Source organism: Populus alba, chromosome 1, assembly GCF_005239225.2.
Source record: "Populus alba chromosome 1, ASM523922v2, whole genome shotgun sequence".
NCBI classification, from domain to species: domain Eukaryota; kingdom Viridiplantae; phylum Streptophyta; class Magnoliopsida; order Malpighiales; family Salicaceae; genus Populus; species Populus alba.
In genome coordinates, this window is record NC_133284.1 from 27,321,557 (window position 1) to 27,349,438 (window position 27,882).

General features: G+C 35.1%; 1 pseudogene; it reads right to left on the minus strand.

Moving 5' to 3' along the window:
* Nucleotides 1-5,555: 5,555 nt before the first annotated feature.
* On the minus strand, nt 5,556-8,070 carry LOC118037786 (beta-glucosidase 12-like; annotated as a pseudogene).
* Between the last annotated feature and the right edge of the window lie 19,812 nt (nt 8,071-27,882).

A 27,882-nucleotide genomic window follows, 5' to 3' on the forward strand; every position in this document is an offset into this window, starting at 1 on the left:
TTCCATGCGACTTTTATATTCTTGATATGGAACATGATTCTTATGATTCATCAAACAACACTCCTATATTGTTTAGGAGACCATTCTTGAAAATTGCCAATATAAAGATTGATTGCGATAAGAATACTTTGTCTATGGAGGTAGGAGATGAAAAAATTGAATTTAATTTACATGATGCAATGACATATCCTTATAGTAATGTTTATTCTATCACATGTTATGACCAAGTTGATATGTGTGTGTAGCTAGTTTGTGATTTTAATAGTGAGGATGGATTAAGCATAACTTTGAGCTATGGCTATGATTTTACCAAGATAGAAGAGATGGAGAGGCATATATGTGTTCCCCAAAATGCGCATGACTCAGCATTGGATTTGCAAGCTTTGCAAATTGTCCTCCATGATGCAGGAGTCATTTACCCCATCACGGACAGTGAATGGGTGGCGCCTATCCTTTTGGTGCCCAAAAAGATTGGAATTACATTCGAAGAGATTCGAAATGATGCTTATGAGAATGCAAGGATTTACAAAGAAAAGACTAAGAGTCTCCATGACCGAATGATTTCAAGAAAAGAGTTTAATGTTGGAGAAAAAATCCTTCTTTATCATTCACTTTTGAAACTTTTTCCTAGAAAGTTGTGCTCTCGTTGGATTGGACCCTTTTTTGTTTCTAATATTTTTCCTTTTTTGTTTGAAATTACAAGTTTAGAAACCAACTAAGTACTCAAGGTCAATGGGCATCACTTGAAACCTTTCTATGAAGGTTGGACGACAAAACTCACCACTTCTGCAGAGTTAGCTGAATCACTCTATGAAGAATGAGCATGCAACATGTCGAGCCAATGAAATAAAACAAAAGCGCTTACTGGGAGGCAACCCAGCACACACACACACAAAAAATTGCTTTCTTTTTCCCTTATCTTTTATTTTTTGCATTTTACTTTTGTCATTCTCCTATAGTCCTTTCCTTTTATTTCAACATTGAGGACAATGTTGTATTTTAAGTGTGGGGGTACTGGGAGAATGTTGATTTTCTTATTTTGATTTTCTTTGTTGTTCCAAAAAAAAAAATTATATGTTTGATCTTTTAAACTCCTATTAGTTTATGAGAATGTGAGTATTACATATGAGAATTAATTGAGATAGATAGAGATATGAATCGAATGAAAGAGTGTGCACGTAAGTTATAAGGTTTAATTGATTTAGGGATTGACTTTGAGAATATGCCATGTTGACTTTACAGTGTTATATCAATGCAAGCTTTTAAGCCTTCAACATTATATTCTTTGATTGTGCATTCTTTCAATGATATGTATCTCTAGAACTTGCTTCATATCTTGTTGAGATTACATTCGCATTACACATATACATGAAGATGATAAAGGCATTAGGAATTTTAATCACTTGAGCCAAAAAGCCAACCTAAAGCATATTATCTTTAATGAGCCCCTTTTGAGCTTGTTTATCTTTTCTTTGCTTTATCCATGTATAAGCCTTAACTTTATATATGTTTTTTTTTCCCCTGGCCAAGGATTAGTAGAGCATATACTTGTGATATTTCATGGAATTATGATTGGAAATTATGTGAAAAGAAAGAAGAAGTGATGCTTGATGAAAAGATGGGCAAAGTTGCGAAAAAGAAAAAGAAAAAAAATGTTCATTTATGTTCTTAAGATTTTATGTTGAAAAAGCTTGAAATCAAAAGAAGTTAAGCATTGGTGATTAAAGATGGAAAATTTATGTGCTTTGATAGAATATCTTGTTTGAAATATTATTTTTCAGAATGCTCTACTTTCTTTGGTTTGAACCTTTTCTTTTACTCTCTTTTACCTCACCTTAACCTTAACCCTATTACAACCAGAAAATAAGACCTTTTGATTCATGCATTGTTTGTAATATGTTAGTAATGGAGATGAGATTAAAGAGCAAGCTTATGGTAGGACATATTCATTGATTGAATTTGAGAGATTTAAACACATAAGCCTTAAACACATGAGTGTTGACGTGTATATCAATGAGAGGACCTATCACTTTGGCATGGCATAGATTTCATTTAAATCCCGATAATTAATTGAGTTTTGAAGTTTGCATGTAAATAAATTCATGAAAATTTAAATTCTTTATCCTTCTTAATTGTGTTCTTGTTTATAATGCATATATTCTTGGATATTGATGGGATATTAGGAGATTAGTCATAGTGATTTGATTTAATTTAAATTCAATTTAATTTTACCTATCCTTTCTCAAAGACGAGCAGGATCTAAGTGTGGGGGTATTTGATGCAACCATATTATTCAATAGTTTCACCCACATTTAACTTGTGTTTTGCATATGTTTTATATATAAAATGCCTTGATATTCTTTGTTTTATGTTTTGAAGGCACTTTTGAATGAAAGATGAAAAAATGAGTAAATTAGAGGTAATTGACATATTTGACCTTTAGTCGATGTTTTATGCAGAGCGTGAGCTCTAAAGGTCGACATGAAGAGATTCCAGTGGCATTAAAAATCTAACATCCATACCTTTCTGGACATCTAAGGCAAGGCAATAAAATAAGGAAGAGCATGGAAATCGCAGCTTTCAAAGTCAAATCTCGCAATTTGTCAGTGTTGACCTTCGGTCATTCCAACTTGAATATTTGGAGCTACAGAAGTCCAATTGATGCAAACTCAATTTTTTTGGATTCCTGACTAAAAGACCTATAAACGAGTCCAAATTATGTTCCAAAGCATCTAAACCGACATCCAAGTTTTTTTTCCAGAAATTTAGCTCCTCTAAGTCAAAGTTTAAAGATTTCATGCAAGGCTATTTCTTTTTTTTAGGAAAATAGTTATTGAACTACTTAAATGTAAACTGTCTACTTAAAGGGTGACTATTTTGTAAAATAGAGACTAGGGTTTCCTAACATATAAAAAGAATGAGAGAAGAGAAGCAGGGCAGCCAGCCAAGAGAAGAAAAACGCTCTCTACTCTAAGAAACCCGTAATCATGCATTCCTCCATCTTTTTGATTAGTTATTCAACAAACATACAAGGCTAAACTCGTTTTCTTGGTTGCATGGACACGGAAACCTTCAGATTTTAAGAATTGTGAGATTTGTTTTACCTTTTCTTTTCAGTTTATATGATGAATATGTTTGTTCTCCTATGCTTATTTTTCCTATGATTGTTTATTTTAATTGCTAAAGCGGACTCTAAGTTTTTATTGTGGACAATCTATTGCCAAGTTTGATATCAAAACCGGAGTTGCGGTATATGAACTTGTGAAGGAATTGAGTTTAATAATTGTGGCGGATCTACATTATTAATCTTAGGGAGAACATTCAATCAAATCAAACATAGATTGTGAACAATTATGTTTTCTTGATTAATGAACTTATCTAGTTCTTAAGGCTACCATTGAATTAAATTACTAGTGCGGACACTGTGGTTGTTTGATGGTTAGGGTTAGTTATACGGCAGATCTGTTAACTAACTAATGTTAAGAAGAGATAAATATTCAAAATATAAATTAATGTTTCATTTCCATGATCAATTCTGATTTCTATAGGTGGATGTGTGCTTGTGACCAAGGTTTGTTCTTTTGATAATTTTCTGATTTTATTAAATTTCATTTAATAGTTTTCTGTTTTCTTTTGCTTTAACATAGATAACATCCAAACCCCCCCAAGTGCATAACATCTAGCATAAAAATCTGACTTGAACCTTCCTCGTGGGATCGACCCCTTGCTTGCTCTATACTATCTTGTGTGTTGTGTTTGAAGCTAGGGTAATTAATTTGTGCAACCGCGACTTTGCAACACATGTCAATGTGCCCGATCTTAAAATTGACAAAGTTTCAATTTAGTCCCTCTTCTTCCAATTGTAGCACATGCACCCTTAATTGACACAAAACTTTTTAATTGAATGCAATTTAACCCCTGCCAAACTCAAATATTAGCCCTTAAATTAACTGTCTTTTTTATTTTGGTACTTGGTTCTGAATTTATACATTTTGATCTTCAATTAATCAACAAACTTCCAATTTCTTAAATTTGGCCTTTGATTTGCTCAATTTTAACCCTTAGATTCTCACATCTTTTCTAATTTGATCCTTGGTTTTGAATTTCTTTAATTAAGTCCTGGTTTTCCCATAAAACTTCAATAATTATCAATTAAGCCCCTCATTTTATCAAATTAACTTCTAAAAATTACAATTGGACCCCCATACTTTATGTTTTTCCGATCATAACTTAAACTGACTTTAAAAATCAATTTTTCTTACACTAAAGCCCTCAATAAATTCAAATAAACCTTGAAAAGCTCTAATTTAGTTCTTAAACATCCAATTTTTATTTTTTCTCAAATTGAATTTTCTTTGTTAATAGAGCCTTTATCAATTGAAAAAACACTATCAATTTTTATTTTTTTTTGTATATTTGATCTTCCTCAAGCAGTCTTCGATAATTTTCTAGGTGTTTTGGTATACTCTTCTCACTGATACATGTTTTTCATTTTCTTCCAAACATTTTTTTTGTGATTTTTATTATTTTCTCTTTTCCCTTTTGTTGATTTTCTGTTTATGTGGATCCCAAAAATTGGTCACAACAATTATATAAAATGATCCAAAACAAAAATAGCAATTAAAATAATGAAGATCAAATTTTAAAAAATAAATAAATGAGAAAAATTAAAATCACAAAATAATTAAAAGAAGAAACCAATAAAAAATTTGTGCAGAGCAAGTTATTATTTAATATCGAATTTGATTGATAACCAATCAATACATGTAAAAAATAAAAAATACAAATCAATATTATTATTACAACAAGAACAGCATCGATCCTAGACGAAAATGTGAGAGTGTGAAGACAAAGATCCACCGACGACCATAAACTAGAAGGACGCAAACATGGAATAGAATTTATTAGACGTGGAAACCTAACTTGCTTCAACAAAGTTTGGCTTCAGCAAACATGACCATACGAAAAGGGCTCCTGCATTGTTAATAAATTAGTTTGTTGAGCATGAAAAATGAATGCAATAAAAGTAGTTATGGAAGATGATATACAATAATACCTTATTATATATTTCATGCCACTGTTTAATCAATTCTCGACTTCTTACGGCTACGAGCTGATCCCTCCTCCATTCGAGATTTTGATTTTCTGTTATTGCAATCATTTGTGTTATGAGAAATGTTGAGAGATTTTTTTTAATATAATAAGAGGAGATGAAAAGAGTCCTTACATATTATCGTTGAGTTCAGTACTTTCGTCCTTCTTCAGAAATTGCTTAAACCACTTCACAGAATTTTTGGCATATCGTTTCAAGTTGTTTTCGTAGTCAATGTAGAAGAGACCAAAACCTTGAACTATAACCGGATCCCCATTCAAAATCATCCAAGAATGACCAAGCAAAAAAACCCCTTGACATCGACACCATGGTCACTGCAAAAGTCAAGTTTTTAGTGCAGATCAGACTGAGAAAGAAATTCCTTTTAAAATAAAAACTAGTACTGTTTGTAAAGGGAACGGAGAACATGAATTTGAAAAAGAACAAACTCACTTGATAGATTTCAGAACATTGTGGAAAATGTCTTTATAATATTGCTCTCTGATGGATCATTGAGGGCTTCCTCTAACGACGAGGAATTCACGTCATCAACTCCTAATTAAAAAAAACCAACAAATCAGTAAATCAGAGCTTCTTGACAACTATAACCATAAACGCATGAGGGCTGTTAGCTCTGTTCTTACCATTTTCAGTGATATATATTGTTGGATTTTCATACGCGTCCTTTATGTAATTCAAAAGATAACGAATACCTTCGGGATAAATATAAAGCCAACTTGAACCCGCCTGCGAATTTGATTTATATATCTCAATACCAAGGGGAAAAAGGAAAGATTCTACATATCAATTACTAATTTGTTGAAACAAGAATGAAGAATCACATTCACCTGTGGGCCTATTGGTATTCCATTTCTCTCCCCTGTACGTAAAATAATATCAACATGAGTGAGAAAGTGTAGGATTGTAGACCGTCTTATTCTGAGAGTTTTTTTTTTTTTCATTTAATTAACAAGTAAATAAATATTTCACCTGGCCAGTTAACACGAGCATCTTCCATAAACCCAATATTCTTATAGTTAACATCCTCAACATTCTGAGCATAATATGTAGTGTAGTAATTGACCCCAATAAAGTCATAAGATCCTCTCAGCATCTTGGATTCCTCCTCACTGAATCTAGGCAATCTTCCTCCAACGTGGTCGTGCATATTCTGTGGATAGTCACCTTTAGTTAGAGGATCCATGTACCTGCCAAAAACATAGAATTTAAGAATCTTGGCAAATTAATGTTTCAAATTATTATATTATCCAAATCGGCTGGCAAAATGCTTACCATCCAAGCATAAAATCAAGGCTTCGTTTAGTTGCCATCCGATCACTTTCACTAGTTGAGTAAGGTTCAAACCAATGAGAAACGAGGGTTATCCCAATTTTTCCTCCTTGACACGTCTGACGAGATTTTTTCAATGATAAAATTAGCACAGTCACACTGAAAACTTTGGTTAAATATGTTATGAAAGGAGCCTCAAATTATAGCTTTAGCTTTAGCTTGTGCAAAACCTGATACTTTTCCTTGTACACTTTCACAGCCGTTGCATGAGCAAGCAACAGATGATGGGTTACAATGTAAACCTCGGTGGCGCCAGAGATTTTGGGTTGGCCTGGATAATTCTCCAAAGTTGAAATTCTGCCGGGTGCTAATGTGCCCGTGTCATAACCATTGACGCTAAACATAAAAGGCTCATTTAAAAGTGATCCAGTGCTTCACCCGGTCTCCAAATCTTTGAAAGCAAAGCTCCACAAAGTCTCGGAAATCGTTTCTATATGAGTTTTGAAATTATTAGATTCTAGCATGCATGGAGGATTTAAATTAAAGTGAGATGTTTATATAATATGAATATAAAAACGATTACTTACAAAATATTAGGGCTCAAGAAACCACCATATCTGTCCTCAATTGCTTGTGGAGTGTCCCAGTGAAAGAGAGTTGCATAAGGCTGTATACCTGTACATTTCAAAGCGAAAATAATATTAGAAAACTAAAGTGTGAAACGTTTTGTATGAAAGTTTGGAAAATGCTTTTCAAATTTTTCGAAATTCAAGCAAAGTAAGATTGCCCCTGCATTTACCATGGCCACTTCAAGATTCTTATTTAGTCGGTAACATTATTATGAAACACAGTCATCGAGGAAAAGGAAAGGGTTATAACCATTTTTTATGAGCTCATCGATGAGATTGTTGTAAAACTGGATCCCTTCTTCGTTTATTCCAGCACTTAGTCTGCCATCTGATGAATTCAATTCGATGATTGAAAAATCAAAGTAAGGAAAAATGTGGGACTTCGAAAGTCAAGTCGTGAATTAAAAAGGAATGAGATGTAGGGTAAAAAAAAAAAAACACTTACGTGGTAATACCCTAGACCAGGAAATAGAGAATCTGAAAGCATCCATTCCCATTCCCCTCATTCTTTGCACATCTTCCTATAACATTTTTGTGTGTAAAATATATCAACAAGTGTAATGGTGATCAGATCGACAAAAGGCAACTAAAAGAAAAATAAGATGAACATCGTACCTTATAGCGATTATAGAAATCAACTGCCACCTTTGCATTGCTATGGTCACTTATCCTCTCTGCAATTTTTCAGAATTTTTCTTAAATTCCTTTGAATATATATTATTAAGATCAAACAATGCTGCAGGTGACTCCTTGAGAGATTTATACTCGTTGTTTTAGTTAGGAAAGCATTGTAACGAACTCCTGCATTGAATAAAGAGATACCTGGATGCTCCTCGATGAAGGTGTCCCATATATTCGTCCTTTACCTCTCCTGTTCGTTTCACCTTCAAAACTGCGTGCATATAATTTAAACGTTATCAGAGAACAAACAATTGAGGCGTTTCTCTCCTCGACGAGAGTACTTGAAGCATTGTTGTACCTGGTAAGCTGACGAAGAAGATCCAAAAAACGAAACCATCTGGGAAAGACTTACGACTCAAACTTGGCAATACTTCCCATGATACACACTAAGTCTTTGTTGAACAGCCTTGCAGAAGAGCAATAAAAGCTTTGAGCAGTACAAAAGATTGTTGGGTGATCAGAATAAAGAATGTATAGTGAGATAGCAGTGAAAAAATAAATAAATGAACGTATGAAGTATGGATTTTGTAAGAACATCGACATGCCAGAACCTATTTATAGGCATCATTTTGAAAGGTTATTCTCAACAACCAAGAACGATAATTGTGGTCAACTATTATTATTTGTTTCAGTTGACCGATCAATGAAAATTCAATTTGGAACTTCTAATTGGATAAGGATATTTGTCATTTGAGGAATTCATGGTGCTGAAACAAGCACAAAACTTAAGATTCCGTGTTTTAATTGCACTGTAAAGCCTAGCAATTGTACTTGAAGCTTGCAGAGAAAATTCAGCAACTGGCTCGTCAACATAAGAATTTTCAACGACATTAATTTTCTTGTCTGATAGCAATCATGAAGCCAAGCGAAAGTTTCCAGCCCAAGAAGAGTTTTTAAATGGTAATGTGTGTATGTTGACCTTTCTCATTCAGACATGAAGGATATTCTGAGCTACAAAAACATTACCAATCGCTTGCTAGAAATTTTGCATGAAACAATTTTAAATTCTTTACGCTGAATTAGCCAAGTCAAGCACAATACATGATCTTTAACCAAAAGCCTAGGAGAGTAACCAATTACGATCAATCTCTAAGATGACCTTTCTTCAATCCCAAACCGACAACCCATCTCTAAACCGTGCAAGAAATGCTTTGAAGCGATCAACTAGTCATCAGCCTGGAATTCATTTGGCTTTGAAGCCATCAACTAGTCATCAGCCTGGAATTCAATTTTACAGCTGTCTGGAATTTATTTTCCAAGAAAGTTTATCCTCGCGAAAACTTCAACTTGATTAGGAGAAACAAACTGTGTTTTGCTTCTATCGGAATTCAAGCATCCTCTTAAAGTCTCCAATGAATTCCTTAACAATTTGCAGTATTAGATTACCATTTTTATCATACTTGTTATAGAATAATATAAATCATATCGTGAGACTTAAGCTATTGGGTTGAATTGGTTCTTTAATATAGTATCAGAGCCTTAATTTCCAAGCGATCACGAGTTTGAATCTCATTATCCCTATTTATTTGATAAAAATTAAGTGCAAGATAATGTGAGTCTATGTAAGTTTCAAACCAAAAAGGGCCTTGACCTGAGGAAGTGTGTTAGAGAATAATATAAATCATATCTTGGAACCTCACCTAATAGTTTAAACTATTAGGTTGAGTTGGTTCTTTAATAATATTATCCCCATTATCTAGGGGCGATTAAACATAGAATACAAATCACACCACCAGTACAATGCCTCAAGTTCGTAATTATTGTCATTACACTTCATTGTTGAGATTTTTGAACATTTGCAAGATTCTTATAAACCTATTTTCTTTTCTTTAATTGAAAGGTTATCATTAGGAAACCTAAAATTCTACGACCGTGCATTGCTCCATACATGAGGATTAGAAGTAGGAGTTGTATAAAATATATAGGTGTATCTTTAATCCAATGCTTTATATAATAAACTTAATAGAACATGAGCACAAAAAATCATCTCAAATTAAAATCTTAAGTTCTATTATAGAATGTATATATGTATATATATAGGAAATACTATAGGACTACTCTAGTGTTGTAACCTCTACACTTACTATTGTATGCTGCTCTATACATATAAATAGGAAAGGTTGGCTAACTGATAAGTTAGGTCTTTCTATTATTCTCAACTTGGTATGAATCCCTAAAACAATTTAAAACTCTTTCTCCTTCTCTCCAATGGACTCTTCTTCTCAGCCACCAGTGCAGACTTCCTTTGCCTCTGCTGCTCCACTAGTGCAAACCTTCTCCTTTGCTGCACAACCAGTGCAATATGAGGCTTCCCTTGCTCTTGTCATGCCTCTACAAAACTTATTCTCTTCCTCTATTCTACACTCTGCTCCTGTCGATGTTAGGGTGAGTTCAAAGACTTGGTAACCAGCCTTGTGACCAAGGCACAACCTTTTTCGTATGCAGATCTTCATAGTTATCTCATAACTCATGAATCTCTTCACAAGACCTTCCTTTAATCCATGGGTTTTGCTACAATCAATGCTCCTTTATTGCCCATACCAAACATCCCCCTTTAGCTCCTGTTGCCCAACGTCAGTCTTTTGGTTCCTTTTGTAAAGGTAGAGGATGATTTCATGGAGGGTGGTGTCCCAACAATGGCAACGGTACACACAAGTCTGATTTTTACAACTTCAACAGGTCTTCCAACAATTACTGCAGGCAGGGAAATTGACAGCAAAACAAGGGGCATCGTGGCTCTTCATAGTTGTCTAATGTCCGCTGCTGGTTATGTCAGGCCTCCAACGAATTCCTTAACAATTAGCGGTATTAGATTACCCTTTTTATCATACTATCCCTATTATCTAGGCATGATTAAACATAGAATACAAATCACACCATCAGTATGGTGCCTCAAGTTCACGTAATTATTGTCATTGTACTTCATTATTGAGATTTCTGAACATTTGCAAGATGCTTATAGGCCTTTTTTTTTCTTTTCTTTATTTGAAAGGTTGTAATTAGGAAACATATAATTCTGCTACCATGCATTGTTCCATATATGTGGGTTATAAATAGGAGTTGTATAAAATATATAGGTGTATCTTTAATTTATTTCTTTATAGTAATTGAGTATAATTAAATTAAAAGAGCACCATTAAGAAGATAGTGACTGAAGGAATAAAAAATTACTATATAAGTATCTAAAAGGAAGCAAATAAACAAAAACCAAACTAATTAGTCTAGTTCAAGATACAATCAAGACTTCATATGTGATTTAGAACTCGTGTAACTAAATTTTCTAACTGAGGATTTCAACCAAAAAGCCAAACATTGAAAGGTAAGATAAAAAATCACATCCCAATCATAGACCTTGCACTCGAATATAAGTCAATTGTGAACTAACTAGATAGACCAATAAAAGCCTTTGCATAGAAGAATAATAGCCTAACACTGAAAATTACCTCTAACCAACATGTACCATTCTTGAAGATTTTGTTCAGGGTCCTTGAATAGACAAATTAAATACCCGAACCAGTGCATGAATCTACCCTAAAAATTCCATGCAATAGTACAATGATGGAATAGATAATTACTAGTCTCAATCTCCTTATAATAAAAAGGAAAAGGAGCATCCTCATAATTAACAATCCCCCTCTCAACTAAAAAAACCCCTAGTGCTGAGACTACCATTAAGTAGGACACTACAAGATTTAACAATTTTACCGACAGAATTTTTCCGTCGGCGTAAGACATATATTCCATCGGTAATTAATTTACCGACGAAATCACTGGCAGAAATTCTCCATTGGTGAATCTTTCGTCAGTAATTTTTTGTCTGTTGGTAATAAAAAAAATATTATTACTTGACGGATTTACTAGCAGAACAGACGTGTCGGTAATAATATTTTTTTATTACCAATAGATTTACCGACGAAAATTTCCGTCGGTAAATCCGTCAATAATTATTTAAAAACATTTTAAAAAATTCATTTTATAAAATTATAAAATAATTAAGTTTAACATAAATCAACATTGTGTAATATATACTCAAAATGCTTGGAAAAAAGAAAAAGAAAATCAACTCAAACAAATTTGCAACAAATAAATAAAACAAAAAAATTAATCCAACTAAAACAATTCATATGAAAAAAATGAAGTTGCAATTGCTAAAAATTTAAAAATCCTATAAATAAATCCACTAAAAATTGATCTCATATGAAAAAGAAATCTCACAAACAACATTTATACAATTATTAAGAACAAAAACAATTAAAAATAAAATAATAACAAATATAGTGAAAAAATCATGAAAAATGAAGAAAAAAGAAAAATCTTACCTTAATGTACTTGCAAGTGAAGCTGAGGAGAGAAAAAAAAAAATTCGTTAAGCATATTAATTAAAAAAAAAAACTAAGAGGATAAAAGAAGGAAAAAGAAGAAGACATACCCGAGCATGGAGAAAAAGAGAAGGAGATGAGGAGAGAAAAGAAGAGAAAGAAATAGATATTGATGTTTTTTACATATAGTGAAGAAGAAGAAGTAGAAGAAGAAGAAGAAGAAGAAGAGGAAATGAGTCTGTCTCTTGTAAAATAAGCAGATTCAGGTTTTTTATTGGGGCGCGTTAGCAATGGATTTATTGACGGATAATTGAATATTAATATTTTTTAATTATTCTATCGGTAATATTTAATTTAAATTTTCAATTTCGTAAAAAATTTTTAGAAACTGCAAAAAAATTATCGATGATTTTTCAATCTATCGGTGATTCCGTCTGTAATATTTAAATGAAAATTTTAAATCAATTGATTTTTTTAGAAAACCACCAAATAACACCGACGAATTTTCAATCCGTCAATGATTTTGTCCGGAAAGAACAACAATTAACAGTGCAATTGAAAAGTGAACAGTTTTGGAGCTCTATAGAATATACCGACAAAAAATTCCGTCGGTAATTCCCTTTGTAATTGACATGATGAACAGTGTTCACAGTTTACCAACAGATTTTACTGACAGAATAAATTCCGTCTGTAATTTTGTTGGTAAAAATGACACGTCATCATTTTTTTGTTGCTTTGTTATAATTTTTTTTCCCACTGTAATTCCCTCGGTATTTCTGTTTGTATTTATCGATTTTCTGATAGTGGGAGCCACATGAACACATCAATTTTAGGAGGTACAAAACCTTTCCAAAGCAAAACACAAAAAGGAGCCCCTGAAGCAGATAACCTCTTTAGAAAATTGCAACCTGAATGAACTGAATAAGTGTTGAAGCTATCAAATTTTCATACCTTACTATCTTAACCTCCAGAAAAAACTAAACCATGCTCCACCACTGTAGTTAAATGTTCCCTTATACAAAGCTCTCAAGACCTCAGATTCCTCCTCTAAGTCAAGCTAAATGAATTATCAATCAGGCTATACACATTAGCAAGGCCAAATAATTGCTGCAGAGAAAGATTAAATGGTGTAGGAAATAAATTATGAAGAGGAGCTAGAGTACCTAGCCAAGAATGGATCCAAGAACAAATGTTACTATCATCACCTACCTTGAACACAATGCTTGACTTAAGTCGAATGGCTATGCTTTCTCTTGTGGATAAATTCAAAACAATGCCATGCCATGTTGGATAAAGAGAGATAACAAACACAGGAAACTCATTGTTGTGGTGTGCATGACCTCGATTGGCAGATATGTCTCCTAAGTGTGTTGGAAAGGGGATTTGGATTTAATCATAAAATTATAATTATAAGGTTTAGGAGTTGCCACCTAGTATTATAGGGATTGGTTGTCCAAGGGGAAGACGCATCACTCCCAGTGCACCCTACCTAAGGTAAGCTGCATTGTTATTTGATTGTTATTCTAAGTCGCATTTCTATCCATTGGTTTTGTCTAAAGTTTAATGTAGATTTCCCTTCATGAGGAAGTCTCTACCTTATCGGGTTAAATCTTGACAATTCTAAAGGCTAAACTTATTTATTTCTTGGATATAGCTAAGTCATATCATTCTGAATGACAAAGTAATTATAATGGGATAGTTGTTTTTTTTGATCTATTATAGAATGTACAACATGTATGTGTGTATATATATATATATATATATATATATATATATATATATATATGTATGTATAAGAATTAATGTAGGATTATTCCAATATTGTAACTCCTATAGTTACTACCGTATTCTACCACATATTTATAAATAGGAAAGGTTGGCTAAGGCCAACCTAAGCCATTCTATTATTCTCAACATGGTATCAGAGCCCTAAATAAACTAAAACACTTCCTCTCCTCGCTCTCTCTACAATGGACTCTTCATCACAGCCACCTGATACTATTCTTTTACAGCACCGGCGATGCCAACTCTTTCCCCTGCCACAACACCCCTATATTAAATGTTACTATCATCACCTACCTTAATTTATGGTAAATGCTCATCTTAAATGCAGTCCTGTCACATAAATGAAAGGATTGATTGATGAGTTTAAGTATTGAAAGTGAAAGGACAAAGAGATGGCCAAACTTAGAAAAGAGACGCTAGTGCAGTCCAAACCGGAACATTGCTCGGTAATTGGATCATATATGGAGCTCTAGATCTTGGATTTAGGTCCATTTTATATGGATGGAAAGGTAAGACATAGGCCTACAACTTTCATGGGAGCCCAAGATTTTAAAATGCCGTTTTGAAGTCCAAATTGTAGGAACTGTTGCTACCCAATTTTTTACCCATGTTTTGATATATTTTCAAAAAATCCAAAAAAATTGAGAAAAACAAAGAAAATCCAAAAAATATGTTTTTTAATATTTTCTCGTCATTTTAGCATTTTCAGCGTCGTCTAAAAAAGAATTTAAATTTTCAAAGGACTTTCGAACGCGTTCGACTTTTCACGCGTCATTTTTAAAATCATTGTTTTTTCTCATTTGAGTCGACGTTGATATTGCTCGTTTTCAAAAATACAAAAAAAATAAGAAAAATCAAAATTTACAAGTTGAGGGACCAAGTTGAAAAACCTAGCAACATTTTGCCTATAAATACTAGTTTCCTCAACTCATTCAAAAGGGGGGCAATTTTGACAACATTTAAAAAAAATACAAAAACCCTAACCTAAACCCTCTCATACACAGCCGCCCCTTCCCTAAAAATCCAAAGAGCAGCCCCTCCCCACTGGAACGTTTTTGGTTCACGCCGCCGACCACTTCTCCTCTGCCAAGAAGCAGCCATCACAGTCACCCGTTCCCCCTCATCAACACAAATCTCCTACCCTTTCTGCCTCTCTCAGCCCCATTTCCTCCATCTCCCTCCCGGCCATATTTTTTTTCTTTCTCAGCCGACCCACGCCGCTGTCTTTCTCTCCTTCCCCTTGGCTTTGATTTTTCAGACCAAGCGGCCATCTCTGCTCCCCCTCTTCTCAGCCGGACAGCCATCCCCTCTCCCCCGCAGTCATCATCGACCGCCCGAACCAGCACCGGCCGCTGCACAGACCCGACCGAAGCTCAGCCGCCGGCCGCCCCTTGGGCATACGAGCTGCTACACGAGACGGAGGAGAAGAAGACGAAGCCATAACAAACCGACTCACCGAAGAAACCATCGGCGGCTGACAGCCGCAGACCCACCAGCTCCTCCACCGAACACAGCGGCGCTCACAGATCCTAGATCTGTCCGCCGTCTTCCTCCAGCTCCTATACAGCGCCGGCGCCGCCCAACAGCTGACCCGAAAGAAGCCGATCTGAAGAAGGAAAATAAAGAGGAGATCCGAGAAGAAGAAGAAGGAGCAGATCGGAGAAGGAGAAAACAAAATAAAATGAACTGTGTTGTGCGTTTTCTGTAATTGCAGGTAACGGTGGTCCTCACCGCCGGCAAGAAAAGGAAGGGGAGAAGAAGGCGTTCACGATCCACTGGTTTGTGGCCTTCATCGGCGGCGCGTGAACCCACGCGCCGCCAGTTGATTTCTGCCCTAGCAGCCTTCCCGAGCACTGTTCCTGTGGTTCTAAATGGACTTCCCTGCACTTCTTGGACTATTTAGGGACTGTTTTGTAGTTTTAGAATTGTTTAATGTAATTTGTTTAGTTTTGATTTTTTTTTTTGTAATTTATATTTTGTAAATATGGATGTAAAAGAAAAGAAAAAAAAAGAAAGAAAACAAAAATAGTGAAAGTACATGTGTGTGCTTGTATTTTTGTTTCATTTATTTGTATATAGTTTTGGATGATAAAATTGCAGATATTAAAGAAGAATTTAATATTTTGATCGGATCACGGTTAAGAATTATTAACTTATACGTAAGTGATATTTCTAATTTCCGATGAAAAGACAATTATTAGAACTTCTTTAACACATCAAATTCGTGAAGCAGCTTACCTCAGGTAGGGTGTGTTAGGGGTGCTAATACCTTCCCTAACCACAACCAGTCCCGTACCCGCGAATCTCTAACAAGACCAGTACATCCGGTTTCCTAGTAGCCTTCAATAAATTACTAGGTGGCGACTCCAACGAATCAAATTCAAGCAAACAACAACATATGAGAAAAATCGCCAGCCGATGCCGCGCGCTGATTTTTTGGGGTGCGACAGGAACAACGAAGAAGTCCGAATTTGTTCTGCAGCCCAGACACTGTTTAGTGTTCAGCCCATATCTTGAGTTCTATAAGTCCAAATGACCTCATTTTTTTTTTTTGGAAAGCTGAGAAAATTTCCTAGAACTTTCCTAAGGATTCTGTGCAAATTATGATGTTAGCAATGACATCTTGTTCAGACAAGAAGATAAGGATTGTCACCAAGTCAAGATGTGGCCACCCACTCATCAATTAGTCAACAAATCAATAGTTCCAAATTTTGGCTTATAAAAGGAGGCATTTACCATGTATTAAGGCATCTTGGTTTCTAGATCAAGATCATGCTCTTGCTTTCTCTCTTTGTATTGCTTATGTTTTGCTTTCATTAATATCAAGTTTATGCACTTCATTTCCTTTCCTTTACTCAGTTAACTTTTTTCTCATTTATGTTCTTATATTGTTCATTTATGTTTCTTTCTTTCATTATGTTTAGTTAAGTTAATTATGTCAAGGTGAAAAGGGTACACTAATGGTGTAAGAATAAGTATAATATAAACTTAACATGGACCTTAATGTTGGATACTAACATGTTTTATATTTGTCATCTTGTTCACTTTTAATACTTTGCTTGTTAAATGGTTAATCTAGATTTATGTTGTGTAACACTTGGTACAACAAATACTTGGCACTTTCATAGCCCATACTATATGGTATAACCGACATCTGAGCTATGAAAGGAACTTGATTTGTTGTTAACATAAGTTATAATCATGAATGCCTGACAACATTTACAAGTATTAGCATTATTCGAATAAGATAACTAATGTAATCATGTTAACAAATTATAATCTGATTGGAACCTCCTTTATGTGTGGTTTATAATTGAGTAATAAGAGTTTATACTATACTTGTTTGAAGTACTATTAGTGGATCCTCTAACCTTGACATTTGTTTTTATTATTGTTTAATCCTTACATCAACCTTACCTCTCAAAGCTCTCTTTATTAGTACTACTACTACTATTATTTTTTACATTATTGTTATATTTTATGTACGTTAAGTATGCTCTGTGTTTGATCAAGGATCCTGACATTGTTAGTCTTGCCTTGTTCATTCGCATCAGAAATCTGCTTATATTATATAATATATCTCTTTGATCTTTTCATAAACTCAGTATATAGGCTGGAAACCTATTACCCGATCTTTTAAATCATTCTCAGGTATAACAACGCCACGTACTAAGTATTATTATTATTACTCTTAATATTATTATTACTATTACTATTATTGTTATTATTGTTGTTGTTGTTGTATTGTTATTTATAATTTATACAATTAACCTCTCTGTGGTTCTGCCCCGGTCTTGCCGGGTTATTTATTACTTCGACACTCCTGCGCTTGGGAGAAAGACATCAAGCTTTTGTCCATGTCAAGGTAATCTTCTCTCCTTCTCTGCTTTGTTTTTTTGTTTTCTTTCATTTGCATGCAAAACGTTAGCAATTCACGTTCTACAGCAAGATGAAAATAATTGGCTGGTTACTGTGATGTGCATAGTAACCAGCCAATTATAATCTTTTGGGTCGATGCTGGCCCATTTTTCATGATAATTAGAGAACACACTAAGACCAGTTATGGCGACTCCCATTCAAATTTTCCACTGATAAAAGACAAGAATTTCTTGTCTCCCCATATGTTGTAACCCATGTTTGGGTCCCCGCATAAAAATAATAATAATAATAATAAAATCAAAAAAATCAAAAAATATATATATCAAAAAATATAACAGTGAAAAAAATGCCAGAGCGCCCTAAAAATGCTCAAAAAGTGATTAAGGATGTTCAAAAAAATATAAAAATTAAAATTTGACGGTATATCATTGACTAATGAGAGCCCTGTTGAAAAAGATAATTCAATTTGAGGAAGAAAAGTCCAAAATCATAAGTTTATGGACTCAATTAAATTTGATTTGAAGGTTTAATTGAATTTATGGAGAGTTTAATTGCAAGAAAAAAAATGATTTTGGAGTTAATTTGGGCTTTAATTGGAAGAAATTAAAGTTCTGGGGTCAAATTATAATTTTTGAAAGTTAATTTGGTCAAATCAGGGGCTTAATTGCATAAATATTGAAGTTTAATGGCCAATTAAGGACTTAATTGAAGAAATCCGAGACCAAGGACTAAAATGCAAAACACGCGCAAATTGAAGGCCTTCTTTGAATCTGACGCATTTTGGCGCCTTTTTCTTTTAAATGAAACGACGCGTTTTAACTAAAACGGTGCCGTTTCATGCACTGTTGCAAAAAAAAAAAAAAAAAAAAGAGAAGCCCGAAACGGTGCCGTTTTGACGGCACTGATAGGAGACAAGAATTCCTTGTCTCTACACATTTGCCAGGAATAAATATTCCAATAGTTTTCCTTGAGGGTGGACGATCGTCACGCCGCCGCACACGTGCGACAGAATGGCGACTCCACTGGGGATCTTGTGGACTAAGCTTTGTTTTTGTTTGATTATGGTGTTTTTTTGTTGTGGTTTGCGTGGTTATTTTTATGCATTTCCTTTATTTCTTACGCGCTTTAATTTCTGTACATATTTGTTCATGCATTGTATAGAACTGCCTCATGCATCACATGCTTTACATTTTTCAAGCACACACAAGCTTCTAAGTTAAGTGGGGAATTAACGATCTACCTTATGACCATTGGTCAGGGTTCAGATGCGTGAAACACCTAACTCATATCTGAGTGCCTGCTTGATAATGGTGGGTATACGTGCCTTAACCATTTCTTGCAACGCCCCTATACTGTCTTTACGAAGATCGTCACTGGGCAGATATGAGACCAGGTAGAAAACCTACTCATATTCATATAATGAATATAACCTGTCCTTAGGTTGTATGTGTTATCTATATTTACATCAAGGCAAACCCTTCTTGAAGCATCTTGAACTCAAGACTGTCACTCCGAAAATTTTCATTGTAAAGTGTGGACAAGAATCAAGATTTTTGTTTTCATCATGCAAGAGTTATAATCATATGTCACCCCCCGAAGGGCAAGTTCAGCATATAAATTACATGTTCATACATTTAACATGCATACATGTCAGATTGAAATATAGGTCCCTAAAAAGTCTACAACACCCGACTTCGAGCAAGAAACATGGAAGATGAAGAGCGTGCTCAACGTGATGCCTATTTGCAAGAAGAGTTGGAGTCTCTGAAAACAAGTGTGGCTCACCTCACTAGCTTACTCAAGCAAACACTAAGAAATACCTCTAGTGAAGGTCCTTCTAATTGACTGATCACCTTTGATTTGGCTCCTACTGCAGTTTAGCCTGAGGAAAGAATGAGCGAACATGGTCAAGAGCATCAGCAAAATCCGACATTTGTGCAGTCAACGACACCTACACCATCCCCAACAGTCGTGAAGGCATCTACTAATGAGTCCCACAAGGCTAAGTCATCTGATAGCATTAATCAAGCTAAGATAGAGGCGATGGAAGCAAGACTCAAAGCCATTGAAGGGGTAGACTTATATGACCCGGTACGGGCAACAGAGATGTGTTTGGTCCCAAACGTAGTTGTCCTGAAGAAATTTTGTGTTCGTGAATTCATCAAATACAGTGGAACACAATGCCCCATGACTTATCTCAGGTCCTACTGCAATAAAATGGCTAAGGTAGTACATGATGAAAAACTACTAATGCACTTTTTCCAAGACAGCTTAAGTGGGGCAACATTGAGTTGGTACATCAGATTGGACAACACAAAAATCCGCAACTGGAAAGATCTTGTGGATGCTTTTGTCAAGCAATACAAGTACAACATGGACATTGCACCCGACAGAACCAGTTTGTCCAATATAGAGAAAAAGGATAAAGAAAGCATAAGGGAATATGCTCAAAGATGGCGAGAATTAGCTGCTCAAGTACATCCCCCACTTCTGGACAAAGAGATGGTCTCTTTATTTGCCAACACACTCAAAGCACCATATTACGAACATATGATGGGTAGTTCAGCCCAACAATTCACTAATGTTGTGATAGTGTGTGAATGCATAGAGCAAGGTGTCAAGAGTGGTAGCATTTATGCACCAACTGAGAAAAGAGGCTTCGAAAGAAAAGAGGTTCACCATGTTAAAGATGGCTACATGGGTAGAAAAAATACATCCCAAAATTACCATACTCCATCCCAAATTGCCAACATCAAAAAACCTGAACCCCAAAACTTTCAAGCTAAAAGCCAAATCGGAAATTCCCAAAGGGTTCAAGAACAACTACCTCCACTACCGTTACCCCTGAATGAGATGTATCAAAAGCTATTGAGCATTGGGCAGATAGCTCCAGAACCTTTGACACCTCTACAACCACCTTATCCTAATTGGTATAAGCCAGAACTCAATTGTGAATACCATGCTGGTATTGCTGGACATAGCATCCATACCTGCAACGCCTTAAAGAGAAAGCTTTTGCAATTAATCAAGGCCAGGTTGATAGAATTGGCAGACGCCCCCAATGTGAATACGAACCCACTACCTAATCATGCTTGAAGCATTTTAGGATGGAATGTTTGGGGAATTAGAAAACATCAATGGTCCTGCATGATAGCATTTGACCGTGGTGTTGTTCCACATTGTCTATGAGTCCTCTGCACAGAAATTTTGAAAGGAGGCTAGCCTATGAACAGATTCGCCAAAATAGAGGAATGAAACCTACCTTGTTATTGCCTTTTGTTAATGCTTTTGAACAAGACTTTCTCTCTTAATGAGCTTTTCTTGTTAGTTAAATAAGATCATGTGTTTTCTTGTGTTTATATCACACTCTTTTTTGTTGTTATTACATGTAAATCACATTTTGAGTACAACTTTTGCTCACAAAACTACAACATAAAGAATCCTTCGGTGTTCCTTTCTTCCAAAACCATACATAATCTCATATGTTTTTAAGGATATTTTTTGGGACCTCCAAAGTGAGTACAAAAACAAAAATTGTGTTGCTATTTGTCCAAAACAAATGCATTCTGGAAATTCAAGTGCTTCCTTAGGTAGGTACACATATACCTAGAAAACTTGAAAGAAAAAAGACAACAAAGACAAACAACACTATGAGGTGACTCAAAAGCTGAGTTTTATTTGATTGAATAAATCACTTTGCATACGCGCATGAAAGCAAGACCTATCGATCCTTAATGCATGAGTTGAGATGAGGAAAGGCCATCTTTGATAATCCTTTCACAAGGTTGAAATATGTCCTTTGCAGTCCCATTTTGAGCCTAATAATGTTTGTTGGAAATAACCTTGACTAGGATCACACCCCATACTGGGGGGCAAAATAAGAGAGTTTTTTTTTTGTTTTTACCATCTAGACAAAGCAATGAAGATGGGTGCTAGAATTGATCATGTAATTTTTAATCTTTCATTATCATCTAAATGAAGCAGTGATTGGTTAAGAAAAGAAAAGAAAAACATCCAAAGGATCTAAAAGATTTGAGCTTCTCATACAAACAACTGATATGATTGTGCTCAACCAAACAAAAATGAAGAAAACAAAGAGAAAAGCCCAAACTCGACAATGGGGGGCATGAAGACTATTTAAAACAAAAAAAACAAATCCAAAAGATAAAAGGTCAGGAAACAAGCACAAGTGATCGTTAGTCTTAAAATCCCTTAAACACTTTTTGAGCCTACAACATATCCATTTTCTTCATAACCAATAGCCAAAGCCTACATTATATACCTGATAAAGCCCTTTCTGATCAAAGGCAAGCAATCTGGATCGGTATGCAGTGCTTTCTCGTGCGAGTCAAATCATTATTCATGCAAATAAAATAAATGCTTTGAATCAATTCGGTTCTCAATAACCCTCAAATTGAAATTCAAACCTTTTATGACCAACCAGATGTCACTTCATCTTAAACCCAAAAGCAAAACAAAAGCTTTCATCACTTCAAGAAACCTATCCATAGGAATCGCTTGAATTTTTTAGAACAAGTTTATTTTTAACCAATGTCAAAATGAGTTTTGTGGATGGAATAACTTGGAAGTTCCAAAAATTTTGCATGAAAACATTTCATTGTACAAAAAACCCAAACTTACTTTCACCTATCCTCACGCCAAAGTAAACCCAATTTGAACACTTGGGGGGCATGATCAAGCTGGGGGGCAATAAAAAACACATAGTAGGGCTGGTTCCATGATTCCTTTTCTAAGGAAAATGTCAGGCAAAATTGGCAACTCTTGAGATAAAGGGTGAAGGACAAAGATGTATAATGACATCAAACCCTTCCCAAACGTTAAGATCACAATATGTAACCCGAGTAAGCAAAAGTGGAAAAGCCATCGAAGTTTACTACCAACACTACAACTTTTGAGAGAAAAGAAAGACACCATGAAGAAATAGGGGCCTATATTTCTCAAGTAAGTATACATGCATATCAATCATAATGCATTTTCTTTCAACATTGACATATAAGTGTTTTATCATCATCCTTTTGGTAGTGCGTTTTCTAACCCTACCTCATTTTGAATGCACCTCTGAGCCTTCACCTCCATTTTGAATGCGCCTTTGAGCCCTCATCCCTTTGGTACTGTGTTTTCTAACCCTACCTCCTTTTGAGTGCGCCTTTGAGCCCTCACCTCCATTTTGAGTGCGCCTTTGAGCCCTCATCCCTTTGGTAGTGCGTTTTCTAACCCTACCTCCTTTTGAGTGCGCCTTTGAGCCCTCAACTCCTTTGGTAGTGCGTTTTTCTAACCCTACATCTTTTTTAGTGTGCCTTTGAGCTCTCACCCCTTGGATAGTGCATTTTCTAACCCTACCTCCTTTTGAGTGCACCTTTGAGCCCTCAACTCCTGTGGTAGTGTGTTTTTCTAACCCTACCTCTTTTCGAGTGTGCCTTTGAGCCCTCGCCATCCAATTCTCCATGTTGTTTATCTGGGTAGGTCACCCATTACAATAAGACCATTCCTCCACCTAGGTAGGTCACCCTTTACAATGAGACCACTCTTTACTTTTATGTTTGGGCAGGTCGGCCATGAAAATAGACCAGTGTCAGCATGAGTGTGTGGGTTGGTCGCCCCTGAAACTAGACCATTTTTAAGTATGTATGGGCAGGTCGCTCATGAAAATAGACTAGGGTAAGTGTGAGTGCGTGGGCAGGTCACCCGTGAAAATATACCATCTTTCTTCAAAAAGCAAAGGGTTTGAACACATAGAATGTTGGTTCTGGTTAGAGGGGATTGGCAAAAGGAATCTCAGTCTATCGTAACCGAACATGTAGAATTTTGGTTCTGGTTAGAGGGGATTGGCGAAAGGAATCTCAGTCTATCCTAACCACACGTAGGATTTTGGTTCTGGTTAGAGGGGATTGGCGAAAGGAATCTCAGTCTATCTGATTAGTACTTAAAAGTGCATGTTTATCAAGGTTTTATATCATCATTTTGCACTTGAAGTATCAATAACTCCTTAACTAAAGCATGTTTTATAATAACAACTTTGATATTATAAGATACCTTAATTTATGGTAAATGCTCATCTTAAATGCAGGCCGATCACATAAATAAAAGGATTGATTGATGAGTGATTAATACTTAAAAGTGCATGTTTATCAAGGTTTTATATCATCATTTTGCACTTGAAGTATCAATAACTCCTTAACTAAAGCATGTTTTATAATAACAAGTTTGATATTATAAGATACCTTAATTTATGGTAAATGCTCATTTTAAATGCAGGACTATCACATAAATAAAAGGATTGATTGATGAGTTTAAGCATTGAAAGTTAAAGGACAAAGAGATGGCCAAACTTAGAAAAGAGATGTCGGTGCAGTCCAAACCGGAAACATTGCTCGGTAATTGGATCATATCTGGAGCTCTAGATTTCGGATTTAGGTCCACTTTATATGGATGGAAAGGTAAGACAAAGGCCTACAACTTTCATGAGGAGCCCAAGATTTGAAAAGGTCGTTTTTGAAGTCCAAATTGAAGGAACAACGAAGAAGTCCGAAGCTGTCCTGCAGCCCAAACACTATTTAGTGTTCAGCCCATATCTTGAGTTCTAGAAGTCCAAATGACCTCATCTTTTTTTTGTTGGAAAGCTGAGACAATTTCCTAGAACATTCTTGAGGATTCTGGGAAAATTATGATGTTATCAATGACGTCTTGATCAGACAAGAAGATAAGGATTGTTATCTAGTCAAGATGTGGCCACCCACTCATCAATTAGTCAACAAATCAATAGTTCCAAATTTTGGCCTATAAAAGGAGGCACTTACCATGTATTGAGGCATCTTGGTGTTCAGATCAAGATCATGCTCTTGCTTTCTCTCTTTGTATTGCTTATGTCTTGCTTTCATTAATATCAAGTTTATGCACTTCATTTCCTTTCCTTTGTCTAGTTAACTTCTTTCTCATTTATGTTCTTGTCTTGCTCATTTATGTTTCTTTCTTTTATTATGTCTAGCTAAGTTAATTATGTCAAGGTGAAAAGGGTACACTAATGGTGTAAGAACAAGTATAATATAAACTTAACATGGACCTTAACGTTGGATACTAACATGTTTTATATTTGTTATCTTGTTCACTTTAATACTTTGCTTGTTAAATGGTTAATCTAGATTTATGTTGTGTAACACTTGGTACAACAAATACTTGGCACTTTCATAGCCCATACTGTATGGTTTAACCGACACCTGAGCTATGAAAGGAACTTGATTTGTTGTTAACATAAGTTATAATCATGAATGCCTGCCAACATTTACAAGTATTAGCTTTATTCGAATAAGATAATTAATGTAATCATGTTAACAATTTATAATCTGATTGGAACCTCCTTTATGTGTGGTTTCCAATTGAAGTAATAAGAGTTTATATTATACTTGTTTGAAGTACCATTAGTGGATCCTCTAACCTTGACATTTGTTTTTATCATTGTTTAATCCTTACGTTAATCTTTTATCTCAAAGTTCTCATTAATTTCTTCATCTTCTGTTATTATTATTATTATCATTATTATTATTATTATTATTATTTACATTCTGTTTATATTATATAATATATATCTTTGATCTTTTCATAAAGTCAGTATATAGGCTGGAAACCTGTGACCCGATCTTTAGATCATTCTCAGGTATAACAACGCCACGTACTGAGTATTATTATTGTTGTTGTTGTTGTTGTTGTTGTTGTTGTTGTTGTCTTGTTATTTATAATTTATACAATTAACCTCTCTGTGGTTCGACCCCGGTCTTGCCGGGTTATTTATTACTTCGACACTCCTGCACTTGGGAAGAGACATCAAGCTTTTGGTCGTGTCAAGTTTTTGGCGCCGTTGCCGGGGAGGTAAATTCTTGTATAAATTATAATATTTAATTTATTTTCTCTTTTCACTTTTCATTTTATCTATTTTTGTTTCCTTTGTTTTGTTTTGTTTCTTTTTCTTTTATTTTCTTTTCTTGCTTTTATTCTCTTCTTACACGTGCATGAGAGTTTGGTCACGTACATTAAGTGGTAGACTTTGTAGGGTATCCTCATCATTTTCAGAAAATATGGCCGAAGAAGATAATCAATCACTTCATAATGAGAATAATGAGAATAACCGTATGAGAACACTTAGAGACCACATGAATCCCACAAGAACAAGTGCACCCTCATGCATAGTTTTCCCTCCTGATGCATCTCATTTTAATTTTAAGCCAGACATTATTCAACTTTTACCATCTTTTCATGGCTTAGACTTAGAAAATCCATACTTGCATTTAAGGGAATTTGAGGAGGTCTGTAATACCTATAATGACTCAAATTGTAGCATGAACACCATTCGATTAAAGCTTTTTCCTTTTTCATTAAAAGATAAAGCTAAAACATGGCTACAAAATTTGAGACCAGGATCCATTCGTGCTTGGGATGATATGCAACAACAATTTTTAAAGAAGTTTTTTCCATCTCATAGAACAAACTCTTTCAAAAGACAAATCATCACTTTCACTCAAAAGCCAGGAGAAACATTTTACCAATGTTGGGATAGGTATCGAGATTTGCTTAATACTTGCCCACATCATGGTTTTGAAACATGGAGATTGGTTTCACATTTTTATGAAGGTTTAACACCTAGAGATAGGCAAATGGTTGAATTGATGTGCAATGGAACCTTTTGAAGATAAAGACCCTAATGAAGCAATGGAGTACCTAGACTTGCTAGCCGAAAATGCTCAAAATTGGGACACCACAGGTACTTATGAGGCACCAGGTAAAACTCAACCTCATACATCTAGTGGGGGTATGCACAACCTTAGGGAAGATCATGACCTCCAAGCCAAGTTTGCATCTTTAGCTAGAAAAGTCGAGGCACTAGAATTAAAAAAGAGTGGTCAATTAAAATCTGTTCAAGACATTGTGTGTCAAATCTGTGAAACAAATGAGCATGCAACCAATGATTGTCCAACTTTGCCTTCTTTCAAGGAATGCCTCCATGAACAAGCCCATGCTTTAAAACAGTTTCCAAAAGACCCAACCATAACCCATACTCACAAAACATATAACCCTGGTTTGGAGAAATCACCCAAATTTTAGTTGGAAGAGTGATAGCAACAATGCACAAACTTCACATCCACCGTTTCAAGCACACCATAATTTCCAAAATTCTCATGGATATGCACCTCCTTATACTCCACCTCCTAGAAGAAATTTTGAGGAAACATTGCATGCATTCATTGAAAAGCAGGAGACAATCAACACTCAACTTGCTCAAAGCATGACCGATTTTAAAGATGCTCTTGCAAAATTAACATCTGCTCTCAGTTTCCAAGAAAAAGGTAAGTTTCCTTCTCAACCACAGCAAAATCCAAAGGGGCAATACAATGCAAATGCAAGTAGTTCTGGAAGCCAACACATGGATCAAGTCAAATCAGTCATCACTCTTCGTAGTGGTAAGGTTATTGAAAAACCTATTCTTGAACCTTGTGAGAAAGATGACGAGTCTATCTCTGAGGGTAAGGAAGGGGTTGAACCTGAACATTGCAAAGAAAAGGCTGATTCCCTGCCAGCACTTCCATTTCCTCATGCCCATGATCAAACAAAGGAAAGTTAGTCACAACTCTGAAATCTTTGAAATTTTCAAACAGGTAAGGATCAATATACCTTTGTTGGATGCTATTAAACAGGTTCCTTCCTATGCTAAATTTTTGAAAATCTGTGCACTGTGAAGAAAAAATTGAATGTGAAAAAGAAAGCATTTTTAGCCGAACAAGTAAGTGCCATTCTTCAGAACAATAATGCTTTGAAAATATAAAGACCCTGGTTGTCCTACAATTTCTTGCTTTATTGGAGAACATAAAATTGAAAGAGCCTTACTTGATCTTGGAGCTAGTGTGAATTTACTTCCATATTCAGTTTTTCAGAGTCTCAATCTAGGTGAGTTAAAACCAACCTCTGTAACTCTTTTACTCGCCGATAGATCTGTAAAAAGTGCCTAGAGGAATAATTGAAGATGTGTTGGTACAAGTTGATAAATTCATTTATCCTGTGGATTTTGTTGTCTTGGACACGCAACCTGTTGAAGCATGTAATTCAATTCCTGTCATTTTAGGACGTCCATTTCTTGCCACTTCTAATGCATTGATTAATTGTAGGAATGGACTGATGAAGCTATCATTTGGAAACATGA